Genomic DNA, 13551 nt, shown 5'->3' on the forward strand with positions numbered 1-13551 from the left:
AAGCACAGGGTGAACATTATTAGTGCTTTCTAAAGGTCGTGTCTGCTGAAGTTAGCTTGTACACTCTGTGGGGGAGAATGATATTCTCGCTTTTAAAGAGATTTTTTTGTTTTGTTTTGCAGGGGGCGGGATATTGGAAAAGTCAGGGACTAATAGGAAAAATCAATACAGTTGAAAAAGTGTCTCTTACTTGTACATAATTGCAGAAAAGCAAACATTACAGTTTAGAGTTGGCTGATTGTGAGCATGTTTTTCAAGAGTTAGCACTGTTACTTAATTAGTAGGTTTGATGCGCCGGAGCTTTAAAAGAGCTTTAAGACTTTGAAAAGCTTAATGACCCCTAAAAGCCATTTGTACCCTTCCCCCTCCCCCTTTTTCATCATCCTTTGCCATCCTTACTATCATGTAATTGGAGAGAATAATTGAATAATTTTTAAATGCTGTTTGGATTAGATTCAGCTCTACTGAAACATAAAGATATATTCAGATGCACTATGATTCAGGTTAAAGAAACTAGTTAGAACTGTTTCAATCCTTTGTTAGGTATAACCTTTAAATTGAAAAATATTCCTTCAATAGCAGTCAAAATTACTGAATAAATATTTGTCATGAGACGCTAATAGTTGCTCACTTTGAGAGGATGGGCATGTTTAAATATTGTAAAATAAAGTATGGCATATTTCACTTTTTATCTGCTGGTGCATTTGCATCAGGATACTACTGGTCTGTCTGGTTGCTTGCAGGGTTCCAAAGTGCATGAAGCTGTTGAGTCATCTCATTGCGTGCTTGTGGAAACATTCATTTTGACCTTAGTCTTGCAACGGAGTTGATATATTCTATAGGTGGCACTGTGGTCTAAACCACTGAGCCTCTTGGGCTTGCCAATCAGAAGGTCGGCGGTTCGAATCCCTGTGATGGAGTGAGCTCCTGTTGCTCTGTCCCAGCTCCTGCCAGCCTAGCAGTTTGAAAGCATGCCAATGCAAGTAGATAAATAGGTACCACTGCGGCAGGAAGGTAAATGGCGTTTCCATGCACTCTGGCTTCTGTCACAGTGTCCCATTGCTCCAGAAGCGGTTTAGTCATGTTGGCCGCATGACCCGGAAAACTATCTGTGGACAAACGTCAGCTCCCTCAGCCTGAAAGTGAGATGAGCGCCGCAACCTCATGGTTGCCTTTGACTGGACTTAACCGTTCAGGGGTCCTTTATCTTTTTTACCTTACCTTATTCTATAGGTAGATTTAAAAGACCAGACTAGACTTACTAGTGCAGGTTTTAGCAGGAGTGAATTAACCAGATGGGGAACATGGAACAGTTTTTGTTTAGTATGGTGATTTAAATATGTTTTCTAGATAAAATAGAAATAAATGTATGCTATTTTCAGAATTGCTTGGCTATCCTCACAACAACCGTGTGATATAGTTTAGGCTGAGAGACAGGCCCTGGTCACCCAGTGAAATTCATTATGGAGTGAGAATTTGAACTGTGGTTTCTCTTACCCTAGTCTGACACCCTAACCATTACACCACACTGGTGTTCTAAAATCATGGATGCTGCTGCTGTTTATTTATTAAAAATATATCCACACCAAAGGATATAAGAGCCTGAGGTTTAAGAAAGATTTACATGGAGGAAATTCTTGTCCTAGTTGTCTTTCATTTTCTTTTTTATTCACAAGCGAAGCTGTGTGACATTACAATTACCTTTTTTAAAAAAAGAAACAGAATGCTTTTATGAAGCTTGGTCTTCATCATAATTATCTAATTGCTTCTTTAAATGGATGCCTCTGGTCAAAAGGTGTATTCAACCAATATTAATGGACATATTTAATTGCTGTTCACCCTCCCTTCAATGACAGTCATAATCCCTTTTATTGTTTTCGATTTAGCAAGTTGACCCTGTTTTAATGTGCACTATTATGAAATTAGGCTTTCAGACACATCATTTGATTACACTTCATAGTATGTGTTTGCCATCTTCATAGATTATGGCTTATATCAGAGAGAAATAGCTGTTGTTTTCTCCATATATGCTATATGTTAGTGGCAGTTGAATTTTTACTTTTTTGTGGATGCAATTTGTACTTGAAGTCTTGATTGTTACTGTTTGTCATTGCTGCTGCTTTTTCTGATAAATGCTCAAGATGATTGTTCACACTATTTCAAAAACAACAACACATTACAATAAGAATTTAGAACAATGCTATTCCATAGCATACAAAAGGAAGAGCTCAGATGAGTGCTTTAAATAGTCTGTTCATGAGACTGTTTAAAAGTGTGATGAAAATAAACAAGTTTTAAGAAGCATGTTCCTTAGACATACAGCGCAGATCCCAGGAATGATTTGAAGGAACATAATGCTACTATCCTGCTGAACATAAGCAGTCTGTTTAAGCATCTAGATTGGATACCTCCTAAAAGCTCCTGCATAAACTCTCTTCAGCCTCTCTCACGGAAGAAATATAGGATAGATGTGTTGATAAATAATATAAATACCTTGCCAGTGTTACTTTTTCAGCTTGTTCAGTTTGTTTTTACAGCCCAATCCTAAATGTAGTTAGCTGAAAGTAAATTCCACTGAATTCAATGATACTTAATTACCTAATAAGTCTGCCTTCTGATGAAGTCGTCATTTCTTCCTTTTTTCACTGAATATTTCTCTTGTGCTTGAGTCAATTCCTAGAAGAAGGAAGAAGAGAAAGTCCAGTTTTGAGTTGTGGTAGCTTTCCCTCTATGCCTAACAAGCATTTCTCCCTAAATATTATGATTTTAGTAGTAAAGGAAATGCAGTAACTATTGTGACAGTGTTCTGCTGAAAAGAAGTCAGGTATTACATTTGGAAGACAATATGCTTTTAAATAATTGTAGCTAAAACAAACTAGAATGTTTTCCTACTGCTATATATTTCTTTCTTTATTTCACTATTATGTTTAACTTCATGAGAATCCTAAGACTGAAATTGCATTGATCAAATGTTCATTTCAGGAAAGCAGCTATGGAACAATGAATTGATTGCCACTTAACAATTGTGGTTACAGCAAATTTAGAAGGTCAGTGCCCAGAATAGTGGTGGTGGTGATGATAGTTGGTTTAATTTAACGTAATGGACACTTACCTATATTTGTTGAAAAATGGAGCATATAACGTGTGTTGAAACTGGATTATTTAGTCTAAATAAGGGGGTTTGGCCTGGATGTTATGGAGTGTTGTTGCTGTTACAGTCAGTAGTTGCCTGAACATGTGAAGATGGAAACTGGACCAGAATTGTGGATTCACCAGAACAATTCACTTAAAAGCTTATTTATGGTCATGTAAGCTCTGCCCACAGAGTTCCTTGATCCCTGGGCTGCTCTTCAATTCTTTATATTGTTAAGAGTTTGACGGAGAGGAAGTAGGCTATATGTAAGATCCTGCAACTGTTAAAATACAGTGGTATTACCTCGAGTTACAATACCTTGAGTTACAAACGCCTCGGGTTACAAATGCCTCAGGTTACAAACTCTGCTAACCTGGAAGAGTTACCTCGAGTTGAGAACTTTGCCCCAGGATGAGAATGGAAATGGTGTGCCTGCGGTGCAGCAGCAGCAAGAGGCCCCATTAGCGAAAGCACGCCTCTAGTTAAGAACAGTTTCAGGTTAAGAACGGACCTCCGGAATGAATTAAGTTTGTAACTAGAGGTACCACTGTATAGGCCAGGCTAGCTTCCTATGTTGAGGTGATCACCTAGGTGGTGCGCCATTAAGACAACAAAGGAAAGGGGGTTCTCCCTCAACTCAGAGATATTTAGAAGGACAAAGCGTGAGTTTAGAGTTGAAAGTACTCACTGATGTTGTCAGCATTGTGAAGTTTTCATGTTTCCTCATGCCTTCTGTTTATGGAATGTGCCGAATCAAAATTATCTGAAAGCGGCCAGACATGCTCCCAGATTACTTTCTTGGAACTGTGTCCAAGGATGACTTGTTATAGAAATTCTTGGCCATCGAAAGAAAACTAAAGTACACTTTCTGCCTCTGTTTTGTAAGTTTTGGCAGAGTTTAGGAGAGTATAAAGGGTTTTTTTATCATTTGTTTGTTTACTTGGTAAAGATGAGAGTTCATTGCCATTTCATGGAGGGTATTGATTTGCTTCTAGAGACTTTGAAGGTTTGCTTTTCTGCTTTGGAGAATGTTCCTGAAGTTGTGGATGTTGTGCTTTTTTATATATATAAAAAATTACACATACTGTTTTTTGCTGTTGTTTTTTAAGCATGAAAATTTTAGTGCATATTTAAAGCATTTCCCTTATTTGTATTTTGTTTAAACTGAAATTAGCAGCATTTAAACTTACAATCCTCATGATAAACATGGTAGTAATTTTGAAAAAAAGTTTTACATGCTCATCATTACAGCGGTACCTCAGGTTAAGTACTTAATTCGTTCCGGAGGTCCGTTCTTAACCTGAAACTGTTCTTAACCTGAAGCACCAATTTAGCTAAATGGGGCCTCCTGCTGTTGCTGCGCCGCCGGAGCATGATTTCTCTTCTCATCCTGAAGCAAAGTTCTTAACCCGAGGCAATATTTCTGGGTTAGCGTGTGTAACCTGAAGCATATGTAACCTGAGGTACCACTGTATTACGTTTTAATGCAGATGATGGAGCCATGCCTCCAAACTGATAAGAAACATTGTTCCCCAAATTTTGCATGTTAAATTTTATTTATTTTATGTTTTGTTGTTGGATCCATGCAGGCAGTTTTTAAAAGTCCATAGAAAATGCATGTAGATCCCCCCCCACCTCCATTAAAGAGGTCTCCACAGTCACTTTCGGACGCACTGTTAAGACTGTGTTCATGGAAGACAATCTCACTCAGCTATGAGTGATCACCAAAGAAGAAGACCAGGACAGCCACAGGTGGGGAAAAACCTGGTTCTTTTACAAGCAGTGAGCACGAAAGTGCCAGAGGCAGAAGGTGTAGTCAAAACTAATCTGATGGTCAGGAAGGAAGGCAAGGCATAACAATTTAGCAATGAGTCGTTCAGACTAATGACCTGGCTTGGCAACAAAGGTTTTACAGGAACTGATGTGTGCCAACTGGCTTAGGGAGTTAACTGACGGTATAAAGCTAGGAGAGATGGGAGGAGTCCTTTCAGGCTGGAACTGTAGTCCCTGTTCTACGTGGCACATGTGGTAAGTTGCTGGAGACTAGCTGTTGAAGACTACGGTTTGAGACCCACCCCTGTGTCATGGACAACATTTGTTTATTTAGGTATAATTTATATGCCATCCTTTGCACAACTCACAGGGCATTTTAGAATGTAAATAAGTGCTCAAGAATGCATAATATTTGTAACCCACCCCCTTCATTAGAAATGCCGAACAATAAATTGCCGAATGGCAATAACTAACAGGCCTCAGGGACTTGAAAAGCTTTGGGCTAAGGTTCCGGTTTTAGTTATTTCCTTTTGAATCATGTATACCTATAAGATCTGGGAGCCATGTGAGAGTTGGCTTCCCCTATTATACCTACAAATAGCAACCAGACTTTCAGTTGGGTACCTGTTAGCTTGTGAAGAATAAAAGCAAAGAGGAGCAGTGTTCGACTGCCACACACACAGCTTCAGAAGGAACTTCTACAAAAATCTGCAATAAAACTGGCTTCTCCCAGTGGTTACTCAGGAGAAAGTTGCTAGAGCAGGTTGGAGGTGGGGTTTAGTGCAAACCCTCTCAGTAACTGGCTTCATTTCTGTATTTCCATGTCTAAATCCTACTGTTTCCTGGAAATGTTAGTTTGGTGAAGCAGACTTGTGAATATTTTGGCATGTGTTGAGATAGTGACTCATCACAACCCAATTTTCAAATGCCTTACAAAATTATATTTGGTGACAGAGCATGGTGCTTATCCAGTGTGCCAAAATCTCCTGAAAAATCCATGTGTGGTGACTTGATCACACACAAATCAGTTGCGTGAATTCTTCACAAGTTGTTTTACAATCATTAGTTTGGAAGCAGGGCCTCAGAGATCAGCGCATTTGCCCTGATCTCTAGCCAAACGTTCATTGCCTTCTCTCTCAGCCTAATAGAACTGCCTGCATTGGTGCAGATGGCTGATATGGATCAGCAACCGAAAGCTCCTGAGTCAAACCTGAAGAAGTATCACCAATCTAGGAGTGCACGAGATTTAGAAAAAGGGACAGCAGCAGGAACACAGATTTAACTAACAAGCCACTGCAGGAACCGAGAAATGAAAAAGGGCCTTTGACCCTTACTTCTTTTTTCAACATGGCCCTCCAGACAAATGAGTTCCTGACCAGGGTTCTGAGACTTGCCGATTTCAAACCTTAAGTTGTTGTGATTGTCCTAAGCAGGTCAATAGCTGTGCTATGGAGTGATGTGATGTCAGCATTACAGAGACATTGGCACAAGCGTACAGAATCCAGGGTGTGAATCTCTGGGACTTGTTGAGAAATGTTTTTGGCTGTGTGAATGGCAGGGCTTTAACTGTGGTTGATTTGACTGGTCTGCTTATTATGCTTATTTTTAAACCATCATTTGTCTACTGTTGCTAGTAAACAGATGAGGAAATAGTACAGTACACTTTGTTTTATATGGAGGTCAAGGTACCATATTTCTTGTGTGCCATTTCCCTTGCTGTTGAAGCTTGACTTCCACTGTGTTTTTGTTATTATTTTATTTATCTTTTCATAAAAGAAACATAGGGGTTTTGTTGGGGTTTTTTTACATAACTTGTTCTCTACCTTAAGTGCATGTATTCCACACACCCACACCCAGAGCAAATCACTGTGATTGCCTCAGGTTTTCACATATTGGTACCATTTTTAATTTATTTTTTGCCTGATAGTGAATTGTAGTTGAAGTGCAAAGCCTGTGGGGGAGGTCACTTCAGCTGGAAAGGAAATAGATAATACTGTTTGAATTTACAGAAGGAACACATTGTTTTGCATTTAAAAATGATGGAGCCTGATTGCGTTTATGAACCCTTCCAGCTCTTGAGACTCTGTGTTCTAATCATGAGTTGCCAATGTTGATGGTAGTTCTGTTTCAAGCTTTTTACTGTGCTTCCATTAATGGGATGGTGTCTGCTCCTTCTGCTCTTCTGGCTTTGCACATTACGGTAAGTGTTTGTCATCATTCTCTGTCTTCTGTGTTCACTGCCAAGTAAAGTGTTTTTTTGTCTCTCCAAGTTGGTGGCCCTGGTGGAACTGAATTGTCCACCTGGGAGAGAAAAATAAGGCTAGCAATCTCCAGAGGCTTCTTTGATTTGCATGATGATATCAACAGAGGCTTGTTGGTGTATGTCTCCTACCTTTCTGCATGATTAGTCAACATGACTCCAAGATATATATTAGCCTTTCTCCATTACACTGACAGAGATTGAGAGCACTGAATCCCACCTCCTTGCAGCAAGTCTCCTGTGACTTTTAACAGGGATGCTAAGTCATTGTTAGTTATCAAAACTTGCTTTCATTTCATTATTTGTTAAAACCATATATGTTTTGTTACTCATTTATGAAATATCCATTTTGTTACTTAAATTTATTTTATTGTGTCCTCACAGTATGGGATAGTGGCAGGGACACTGACTTCCACAGGTCTACAAAATGTGGTTTGAATACCATATACATTCAAATAGAAATGCCATCTTGAGGGAAGATGGAGTGAAAATTAGAAATGGCTGGTTATTTCATACCAAGAGTGGAGCAGAGAGGCCCTTATTGGTACAGATTCTGGGGAAATGTTCAGCTTTTTTCTCTCCTAGGTGAAGGTATCTTGATGCAAAGGACCACTTGGGCTCCTGTTAACCTATGCATTTATTTATTTATTTTTAAAAAGTCTGAAAAACTGAGCCTTGTGACTTACCACAAACTACTTTTGAAACTCCACTCAGCTTCAGAATACAGTTTGCCATGTGGCATGGTGATGGCGGGGGTGGCTGCTATTAGAGAAAAACAAGTCTAAAGTCCCCCTGGGCTCACAGAACTAGCTTCATAGCTTTTTGGATCCTGTTTCTTTTGCAGTTGTTTTTTAGTTTAGCTCCAGGATGGCAGATCTGCACTTTTTGTAGATTTTCAGATACTTATCTAGCAGCATGAATAAGGACTAGAGACAGAATGATGCATAGTCATCATTGTGCAGCTGCACCATGTTAGGACAAATGCTTATTTAAATATTTTCTCCTTGTGTTGGAAACTGTTTTATGTGTTTCTGTCTGAAATCAGTTTGGCATTAAAAATATAGATATTTTATTTTAGACTAACTGTAGGGGATGGAGGGGAGGCAGAGAACTAATTTGAGGTTAAATTTGGTCCTCGTCCTTCACTTCGAAAAGTTTCTGGTACATATATGTTATCTTTTTCTGTAAGACCTACTGATGTTCATCAGTAGTGATGACAACAGTTGTCAGTCTTGCTTAGCAATGTTTAGGGAGCAAGTTATCTAGATCTGATTAACCTTCTGGACCAGCATGTCTACTTACTGTAGCCCAAACATGTATGGTGTTGTTTTGCAGAGCTCGCTCTGCCTTTTAATCTGATCTCCTCCTTGTTCAGCTGCCACTAAATTAAAATACACCTCCTTGCTTATGCAATATGTGTTGTTCTACAGCAAAAGGTTTGTCTTCTAGTTTTTAAAGAAGGGTTTTCTTCAGCTATCTCAGTGGTGTATATGAGAGAGTCTTTGTGAAATAGTTTCTTCATTATTCTAAACTCATTGGAGGAATACACAGCCCCCCCCCCCCCGCACATTCTCACTCATGCAGAAATGCAATTTGGATCGATGAAGCAATTCCAAGAGGGCTTCAGCATAGCTGGTGTGATACATCTATCTGAAGGCTCAACCAAAGTGGACTTGGCTCTGGTCTGCAATAAATTTGGGTGTAGACAAATCATATCTGAACGACTTAGTATGACAATTTTTCTAGATAAAGGTTCTCCTATTAACTCTCTTTGATGGACAAGGGACAGGAAACAATAGATCTAGGATACTAAATTACAGTTTGAAAGCAACAAATGGTGAAAACCTATGACTGGAACTTTTAATTTATTTATTATTATTTTTTGAATTTCTCAACTTGGAAAGTTTTATAAAATAATTTTGTGTGCATGTATATTAAGAATCTAGCAAACATATCTTATCTTCCTGTGTCATCATCACGTCTCTCTTACATAACCCCATGATAAGTTACAGTATAGAATTTATATCTTTGAAGATGGCAAGATTCTGTTCAGAAACAATTTTTTAAAAATGAGTGTGTTCCCAGCCAGATCCATCATAGGTTCTGTCCAAGCAGCTAGAAACTATAATACATAAAACTGTGCCTTCTCAAGTCAAGAAATGTGTTTTGTGCCTACTTAAGCAGGAACTCACCAAAACTCAGTTCCGACACCTCTCAGTTGGGTGCCATTGCTATTATAAGAGAACAAGGAAGGCAGTCATGGTGAGTTCCAGAACCTCTTTTTCTAGAAAAGCACTGTCCATAAGTATTTACAAATTATTATTTTGGTTGAGGTGAAGAGGGAAGGGAGGAGACCCTCAGATGCTCAAAAGATAATTCAAACAGTTCTTCTTCAAAGGCACTCTTAGCAACCATTTTCAGTCCTGGCCTCTTTCCAGTTATGTTATATTCAGTGACATTTTAGCTTGTGTACCTGAAGTAATCTTTCCTCCCCCCCCCCCCCCCCCCCCGCGTTTGGCACCTTTCTGCATTTTCTTTCTGGGCTAAAGAGAGTCAGCCCTCATGCACCATGGGAAACAGAGCCTTTTAGATTATATTTTTGATAAAATAATAAATTTCTCTTAGTCAAAAGAGAAATGCTAAAGGACCTTATAGTCTATCTAGTGCAGTATTTTGATAGTATCCTTGTGTTTGCCCAGGGGGTGGAGATATTTAAGAGGTATGTACAGTTTGAAATATTTTCTTTCAGAGAATAGACCTCAGTATTTTACACCCAGATGAGAAATAAAATGCTTGTCATTTGTGTACTTAGTAACAGAAAGTAGATATGGCCCCCTCCTCTGCCTACTATGTTGGGGGAAAGAAAAGTGAATATAGTTCCCATTATTGCAGTTATGTTACAAGATTATTAGCTAAATAGAAATTGCTGTTTTACTTCAACAACAATCAGACAGGCTAAAATAAGTACATCATCAGTCAATGAATCAGGGAGCAAGATTTGTAAAATGTCACAAGGCTAAAGCCACCCAGAGATTTACAGTATAAGGCAGTATACAAATTTCATAAATGATGATGATGATAAAGGAAGGGCACCAAGCAAGGGACAGAAACTTGAGAATATGCTCAGTAGTGTCGTGTGCTAAGGCAAAATCCTGGGCCTGACCTGAAAGCTTTTATTTCTAGCAAAGAGCTATATCTTTGGAGTTCCACTGGTGAAGCAGCACTTCTGTTTATTCTCCTTCCCCTGTTTTCCTCACTAAATCATCTCCAGAGGGTCCCCCAACCCCCCAGATCTGATGCACGAGGCCTGTAAGGGGAGGGGAAAGAGAAGAAAGCTGCAGGGGGAGAGAATGGGAGTTATTAATACTCAATCCCGGAAGGTCATGAGGAGCAGGAGCAGGATACTGGTGTGGGGAAACAAGTGCTGGTGAGTAACAGCAAGATTGGTTGGTTGCTAGAGGTAACACTGGCAGCCTGAAAACTGCTAAAATGGTTGCTGACCAAGGTTCAGGTCAGCAGAAACCCCAGGGATATAGCTATGTGAAATAAGCAATAATAAAGCATCCAATTATATAGTTTTATATGCTTGTCCCATAGAATTCAATGGAACACAGGCCCGAAGCGTGTGCATATTAAAAGAATAACATGGCATGCAGGAAGGTGGCAATAAAGTCTCATGGTCTGAATATATGTGGTTACCAAGCTAAAATAATGACTGATTATAAATGTTCAGAAATCTGGCACATTGCCTTCTTTCTCTGTGTTGAAAAAAAATTGTGTATTTATGAGCAGCAGTTTGGGATTTAGTAGCTAGCCAGGGAACATAAGCAGAACTAAAAAGCCGAGGAGTTTCCCCTCAAGGCACTTCTCAAAACCAGCGACAGAGAGAGGTCACATGCAGAAAAGGATTTGAAATAGTCACATAAAAGCAAAGGATTTTAAAGTCAGTCATTCAAACTGGAATTTTCAATAGAACTCATCTTCCAGCCACTCTTGATTCAGGTAGGGGGCAATTCATTTTTAATTACAATAATGTATGCCTCTGCATATTTGGATATACATGGATAAGTGCAAAAGAGAACCTTTCATTGTTGTATACCAGATATAATTTGAGGTTTTATGACCCAAGGAACTTGTGAAATTCCATGAAATAATGCTACAATGTTGGTTTTTGTTTTCTTTGATAAAGATACGGGACTTAAGGTGCAGCGTGCTAGCTTCCATTATATGCCTAGTGCTCTAGCTGCTACAAATGCTTTGTCTCCCTTCCTCTTGACTGGAATCAACAAATTAATAAGCAAAACGCGATTGCTGCATTTGCTTAATGGCAGCTTCCCCATGAAAAGGTAAAAGAGCATATCAAGGAATGTACTGTATTTTTCGCTCCATAGGACGCACTTTTTCCCCTCCAAAAATGAAGGGGAAATGTGTGTGCGTCCTATGGAGCGAATGCAGGCTTTCGCTGAAGCCTGGAGAGCGAGAGGCATCGGTGCGCACCGACCCCTCTCGCTCTCCAGGCTTCAGGAAGCTATCCGCAAGCCTTGCAAGCCCGGTGGGAGTTCCCGCGGGCTCACAAGGCTTGCAGGCAGCAGCCTGCAGCCCCGGCGAGTGTCCGCAAGCCTTGCGCGCCCGGCAGGAGGTCCCGCCGAGCGCGCGAGGCTTGGGGCAGCAGCCTGTCGCCCGAAGCACGGGGAGCCCTCCGGAGGGCTCCCCATGCTTCGGGCGAGTGTCTGCAAGCCTTGCGCGCCCGGCAGGAGGTCCCGCCCAGCGCGCAAGGCTTGGGGCGGCAGCCTGTCGCCCGAAGCACGGGGAGCCCTCCGGAGGGCTCCCCGTGCTTGGGCGAGTGTCTGCAAGCCTTGCGCGCCCGGCAGGAGGTCCCGCCGAGCGCGCGAGGCTTCGGGCGGCAGCTTGTCGCCCGAAGCACGGGGAGCCCTCCGGAGGGCTCCCCGTGCTTCAGGCGAGTGTCTGCAAGCCTTGCGCGCCCGGCAGAAGGTCCCGCCGAGCGCGCAAGGCTTGGGGCTGCAGCTTGTCGCCCGAAGCACGGGGAGCCCTCCGGAGGGCTCCCCGTGCTTCGGGCGAGTGTCTGCAAGCCTTGCGCGCCCGGCAGGAGGTCCCGCCCAGCGCGCAAGGCTTGGGGCTGCAGCTTGTCGCCCGAAGCACGGGGAGCCCTCCGGAGGGCTCCCCGTGCTTCGGGCGAGTGTCTGCAAGCCTTGCGCGCCCGGCAGGAGGTCCCGCCGAGCGCGCAAGGCTTGGGGCGGCAGTCTGTCGCCCGAAGCACGGGGAGCCCTCCGGAGGGCTCCCCGTGCTTCGGGCGAGTGTCTGCAAGCCTCGCGCGCCCGGTGGGAGGTCCCGCCGAGCGCGCGAGGCTTGGGGCGGTAGCCTGCAGCCCGAAGCACGCGAGGCTTGGGGCGGCAGCCGCGGGGGGGGGGAATAATTTTTTTTATTCATTTCCCCCCCCAAAAAACGAGGTGCGTCCTATGGACCGGTGCGTCCTATAGAACGAAAAATACGGTACTTGAAACAGAAGTGAAGAGGAGATGGTGTTGGTCCTCTGTGCCACTATTCTAAATGTGCAGCAAAGAGAAGAGCCTATCAAAGGTTTCAAGTAAACACTGCTATCCCACGCCCTAACCTATCCCCCAAAGTCTTGAGAGACATGCCTTTATTTTTTGCAGTTATCTTGATCTAATTCAAATATCTAATTGATAAATATGTCCTTCCACCATTGCAAAACTGGGATTAACACAATTACAATCCAAGTGTAAATTCTTCAGCAGTATTAAACTTGCAAATGACAGGTCTAAAATTATAAATATACTACCTCTCTGGTTATGCAGCAGCCAACCAAAAACATTATGATCCATGATGAATATTAACCAGTACTGTTTGATGTAGCTATATGAAATATCAATGCAAACAGGCATGGAAAATATTGGTTTTATCTTTCATTCAGAAATGGAAGATTTCTTATTAAAAAATCACATAAAATAAAAAATCATTAAAAAAAAAAGAAATGGAAGTTTTCTTCACAGTTTCTTCTAACTAGAGATTACTTAGTGTTCTGAAGAATAAAACTGGAAAGAGATTTAACACTTTCATTCATATCTCCCACTACTTCTTAGATCCACCTCTGAGTTTCAGCTCAGTGGAACTGAGGACTTTTATGGCAAGGAGCAGCAATTTACACCTATTGATCAGAGGCTGTTAAATGAACTTTCCTCTAGAATCATTGATTTCCCCTTTTGACTTTTTAGAAGGGGTGTTAGGTCTTTTGCTTAGCTAGTTGGCTAGATTTGTTTGTGCTAGGTGGCAGCATTTTCCTATTTCCCTTTGGTTGTTAAATGTATTTTATTTATTCACATACCACCTTGAACCCTGGAAAGTG

General features: G+C 41.4%; 1 protein-coding gene and 1 long non-coding RNA gene across 2 annotated transcripts in view; one reads left to right on the forward strand and one right to left on the reverse strand.

Moving 5' to 3' along the window:
• Positions 1–13551, forward strand: part of LDLRAD4 (low density lipoprotein receptor class A domain containing 4) — a 287894-nt gene that overhangs the window by 86033 nt on the left and 188310 nt on the right. The gene's annotated exons all lie outside the window — the stretch shown is intronic.
• The window catches only part of LOC308481698, a 45039-nt gene that overhangs the window by 18258 nt on the left and 13230 nt on the right, over positions 1–13551 (reverse strand). Inside the window, exon 2 of the long non-coding RNA XR_013988823.1 lies at positions 2599–2676. This is a non-coding gene — a long non-coding RNA (uncharacterized lncRNA). The remainder of the gene's footprint in view (positions 1–2598; positions 2677–13551) is intronic.

The sequence above is a fragment of the Podarcis pityusensis genome, assembly GCF_964106645.2.
Source record: "Podarcis pityusensis genome assembly, chromosome: 7".
Classification (NCBI taxonomy): domain Eukaryota; kingdom Metazoa; phylum Chordata; class Lepidosauria; order Squamata; family Lacertidae; genus Podarcis; species Podarcis pityusensis.